Genomic DNA, 6,000 nt, shown 5'->3' with positions numbered 1-6,000 from the left:
GAGTGTTGTCGTAATTAACCTACTGGTCAATTTTGGGGGAAAAAAAGAGAAAGAAACGAAAACAAGTGACATTTTCTGCACGAGAAAAATGTGAAATAAGGTGTGGCTATAGCTAATTATGGTATGACTACCCTGCAGCTAAACTATTACTTACTCCGTTTCAATATAAGTTATGAGTTATATCTAGACTTGATGTAAAAATACAAATTCTTTTCGGATGGATGTACTACTATGTACTACTCCCGTGTCAAAATAGTCATCATTATAGATTGTTTATAATATACGAAGGTTTGAAAAAGAAAGATTAAAGTGTCCGTTATTAAGTTATTAAATGATGCATGGTTAAGAGGGAGAGGATGGGTTAGGGCGATAAATAAATAAATATGAGGTAATTAATGGGACAAGTATAGTAATACAGAGTGACAACTATTTTTTTAAAACAAATTTTAAATCTAAAAAGATAATTTTTTAAGTATGGAGGAAGTAAATGTTAGTGTGTTCCCATATTGTGGCTCGAAGTACTACTCGTAAAGAGCTAATGAACTCTTCTATAATATTTGCAAGGTGACAGAAAATCTAGACAACGGTATTCCGTTGGAACGGAATATCCTTCTATGAGACAGTACCTGATATACCTGTGATACCTGTTACTCGGTACCTATGATACCTAGAACTTGATATCTGTGATACTCGTGCAAGAGAATAATTAATATATCTATCCCGTTGCAACATGATCCCATTTTATAGCAGCCCTCAGGTGATAAATACCACTATTTTTTTATCACATGAAAGATATATATGTATGTAAACCACTACAAATGTACACCATACTCACACACCCGAAAACACCCACTATTAACACATGTTAAAAAGACAGACAAACGGCGCATCCTTATTCTCACTAAGATCCTATTAAAAGTGCACCCTATGCATGAGTAATATTAGTGGAGACTAAAATTCGAACTCTAATGAATAAAGTCAATGACATAACTTTACCACCATGCACACCGGTGCTTCTCTAATACCGCTCATTTATTCCCGTCCAATTCCTATTAAGCCGCAACTTGGAATCATTGGCAAGTTTGAAGACATGTTAAGCCAAAATATAAAAATCTATCTGGAACAATCATATCAAGCATATGCTTTAATTGGATCCTCGCGTAGAATCTACTCTCGAGTTTGGACACAAGACGTACAACCTTCCCTAATTGAACCCTACACTTATTTGGAGCTATATATATTCAATTCCCATGGCTTGTGTTTGCATCTTTAGTATTCCCTTGGGCATGCCCATTGGATACCAAATTCCAAAGAACCCTAGAATGGGAGAACCGGTTTATTTGACTTGCAAGAATCTCCGTTCCTTGATACCATTGTGTCGTATATATTAGTTTCATTGACAAAACCAAGAAGGGGAAAAAACAATGGACGCCAAATTTGTTGGAGCTATGCTGTTCATAGTTTCACTAGGAAGGAGAATATGCACATCTTCTGTGTATTTTCCGAAGTATATACTCCAATTCATAGAAATTTAGACTTCCTTTAAAATTTTTGTCTCCAACCAAAAAGACAGTTTATGAAATTAACATAGTTTTTTTTCTGCAAAGAGAATAAAAATATATACCCCTGACACGTTGACAAGATCGAATCCATGTTTGGTTTGTATCAAGAAAAAGAATTAGCAACTTGTAGTTTTTAGTTAATCAATTAAGTTCATGATATGTCTCTGGCTGTGTTTATAAGCTATCAATCACTCGAATAGAACTTATCAAGTCGGCAAGTTGATCCAGTCGACTGCCCTAGCCAGATTACATGTCAACCTATGACAGTTTGGATAAGTGAGCTTTTTCTAGATTCCCACTAAGACTTCTTTTTCAATAAAATTATTTTGTAGAAAAGCAGAGGAATTAGTTCCAAAGAAAAAAAAATTACGTGAGGCCTTAATTTGGATCGGAGGGTTTATAATGAAGGAATTTTAATCAACAGATCATAAACTTTTTGCATGTTTGAAAGAATTTTAGTCTAAGGTTTAACAATAAGTTAATTTGTTTGAATGTCCAAAATGCATCTTCTCTCTTTCTCTCTTAATTTATTTGAAAGAATTCTAGCACAAAAGGTTTATGATTTCAATGTTCAAAATGCATTTATCTGTACATCAAATTCTTTTGTCTTTTTCATGTACATCGAAACACCTGTTTCAAGCAATACTATGTCTTTTTTTTTGTGGCAAAACATCTATACCCATCTTTCAACGCTTATAACTAAGTTTAGTTTTCACTCAATTACAAAAGTGAGCGAAACCTGTCATTGGTGTGGTTGGCCTACTTGTAATAGAGAAGAACAATTAATATGACGTAGGGGCCATATCTAATATTGTTTTATAGATGGTATAGAGAAGTAACCTTCGTACTCAAATTGATGTGTATGACGTGCAAGAATACGTTCAATCAAATATCGAAAACTTAAATAATTACTTGATCATTAGAATTTAATATGAGAAAATGTTATTGGTAGGTTTATCATGAAAAAAACACTTCTATACGATTACATTTTTATAAATATATAGTTAGAAAAATTAATCATGAGGCTTTGCATGGGAGAGGTGTCGAAGACTAAAACGTGAGAACATAATTAAGTAAATATTGATATAGTTATAAGGCACTAAGAATACTCTTAAATTAAATATTACTAGCTAGCCAGTGCATACTACAACTTTACACACATTAATTTATAAAGCATGTCTTAATTAATTTTGATTTTTTACTCACCTTATAGTTTTCATAAATACTTTGTTTTCTGCGAAAAAAACTAATAATGCGCGAAACCGTCCGGGCACACAGATAGCTACTCTCAGCCTCCTCAAACAGTGCATGCATCCACCTTTTTCGGTGCCTGCATTTCGACGCGACCAAACAATTTGCGTAATGTGTACATCTGAATTTCTGATGCTTCGTCTCCTGTTCTCCTGTTTCAAAATACAGTAGTAGCATTAGATCAACTTGGCCTGGACTCCTGGTTTGCAAAACACCATTTTTAAATAGATGGCATTCGTCTTATTAAAAAACTACAAAAAGACACTATGTGTTTTTTATTTATTTTGTTATGAACTGTTTTAGTAATAAGTTGCTTTAAGCATGACTAATATTTTTTTATATTTACACTAAAATTTTAATAAGAGGAATGATCAGACGTCATATTAAAAATCAATAACGTCATATATTAAAAAATAGAGAGTATTATATATTTTTCTTAATGAACGGCGGAAACCCTCACAAAGATAATAGAGTTTAACAAGCTATCATTATTATTAGCATGATATGGTCATTATGTTGTACCAATTTTCTCATGGCCATTGGTCAACCGTACCGAATCCAACTTCCCTGTGATAGTTACTCATTTGATGTACGCCTCTGCTTCCTTGCTAGAAAGAAATGCTCCGTTTAGAACTCACCAAAACAAGTTCTACTTGTTGTTCATGGAAAAAGGGTTTACTTTTGTATTGTACTACAAAGAAATTAAGAGGACACCAAATAGTTCAACCTTTAGTAAAAAATGCACCGATAATACCATAATCAGTGAGAGGTTGTATACATTTTTGTAAATCATTTTATAAACTGGTCAGCTTAAACAGAGTAAATAGAAAATGATTGAAGTTTTTGAATCCAGTCCAAGGCAAGCTACATAATGATATCTCAGATTTATCTGGATAAAATATTTAACCGGTTATATATCTATGTACGTTTGGGTCCCTGAAATAAAACATTTGCAACAAAGATAGTAAATATGAAAGGGCCACTGGATACCACTAGGAACAAAACTATGCTGTTTTGAGGATTTTATTTTACTTGGTTCAAGTTTTAGTGAACTGTTACGTATGATGGGACCGATTATTCTAAGTTGTATTGACGATTAGGATGAAAATTAATTTTTTTTAGACTGAAAATTTAATTGCGAGTTGCAGAAGTATCGAGTATGACTTTCTCTTTTGAGAATTGAATTTCTACTGCCATCAATTAGAATGACGCTCCTAACGTATATTTTTCTAAGATCTAGTATGTTTTTTCTAGAATATTTATCTAGAAGGAGTGATGCAACCGTTTTGGTTTAATTTGCTATTTTAATTTCTCATGCTGTCCTGCTGCGGCTAAACGAAGCCGTTTCCGTGAGAATGCAAAGTTGGAGTACAATTATTCCATTTCGTAGACCAAGTAAAATACTACTGTAGATGTCAACTTTAAATTCTTGTTCGTTACATGTCTTCCTATGAATTGTTCCTGCTTGCAACAAACGCCATTACTTGGAGTATATGTGAGGGTTAGAAATTAATTAATCGGATCAAGTTGCGTTTTAAAAAAGAGTTACAGAGTTTCTTGTGTTAGTCGAGGTCTAGAAAGAAGCAAACCTTGCCTTGTTGAAGGTGTGCTCCTATTTGCTTGCTGATTGGAAGAAACATAAAAACGTCAGCGATGTTTCCCATCTCAAAAGTCAGATAAGTGACCTAATATTTACTATTTGTGGTGAAAGTGAAATGTTAGTTAAGTACTCGAGGAGAAAAAAAAATCAGAATTGTACTTGTGTCATGGTAGCCTTTTTATAGTGTAGAGAATTAATAAACATTTATAAGGCCTGTTCGACAGGCGGGCAGCTGCGGCTACGGCTACGGCTACGTTGCCGCTGTGTGCGCGCAACACTATTGGTACTAGCTGCGGTGCAACCACGGACACATCAGCTGAATATGCAATATATTTAATAGATAAGTTAGTGAAAAATAAATCGTTATAGTTTATTATTGCTCAAATTTCATATGTTTAAGAAAACAAAAATACACCATAAATCTAGAAATAAATCCGTGGCACATAATCTATAAGAACAGCTAATTCTTGCGACAATTAGCTATAATCTAGAATATGCATGACCATAATCTATTTCCAAGAGACCACAGTGCCATTTTCACATTTATTAATTGTCCATGGTCCTTTCTTGGGGTACAGCTTAAACCATAATCCACATAGTTTTGTGATAATTTCCTTTAAAAATAGTTTTTTTTACAAAAGCATACTCGGAAATATGAATATAATTTTTTTTCTTTTTCTTTTTTAAATTTAGGACTACTTTGGGTTACACAAGGAAATAATCATGTCAAGTTTCATTTTTAAAAAGTACTCCTCTGATTTATAATTCCTGACGTTTTGAATTAGTTTGAAATCAAATTTTATAACTTTGACTATCGATAACTTTAAAAATATTTATTCTAAAGCCACTAGAATGATATATATATATCTTACAAAGTAATATAATGAAAGTTAATATATATATATATATATTTATTATATATTATAATAAAAAAATATAGTGGAAAATATATTTTAAAAACTATATCATTGCTTAAAACATCAATAATTATGAAACTAGGTAGAGACTTTGTTTCATTCGTCAAGGCCTTGAAAGAAGCAAACCTTGCCTTGTTCAAGGTTTATTTGATTCCTGATTGGAAGATGCATTAAAAAATCAGCGATGTTTCAGGCAACTGAAATCTAGATACGCCATAGTGAAAGCGAGATGTTAATTAAGTATACTTAAAAAAAAGCAGAATCGTACTCGTGGTGCGAAAAATAGTGTATTTTTCATTCTTTGTTGATATTTCATAAACAGTGTGTAAAAAATAAAATCATATTTATTGTTGTGCCCAAATTTCATCTATTTAAGAGAACAAAATCTATTTTTATATGTGACACGAGGAAAAACAAACACGTAAACATACATTTCAGCACACATGCCTGAATATACATAATAGCTCTCCAAAAGAAAAACATAGTGGCTTATTCTTTCAGCCATTATTAATTAACTGCCTATATATATAATCTAGATCTGCATGACCGATGGACCATATGTACTCTATTCCAAGAAGACCATTGTTCCACTTTCGCATTATTAATTAACCGTCCATATTTCGTCAACTATCTTAACTCAAAATTCTTAATGTCCTCAAGTAGGAACCGT

The sequence above is a fragment of the Oryza glaberrima genome, chromosome 5, assembly GCF_000147395.1.
Source record: "Oryza glaberrima chromosome 5, OglaRS2, whole genome shotgun sequence".
Taxonomy (NCBI): domain Eukaryota; kingdom Viridiplantae; phylum Streptophyta; class Magnoliopsida; order Poales; family Poaceae; genus Oryza; species Oryza glaberrima.
The sequence above is the reverse complement of the archived record's forward strand: the minus strand, read 5'-3'. Positions refer to the sequence as shown.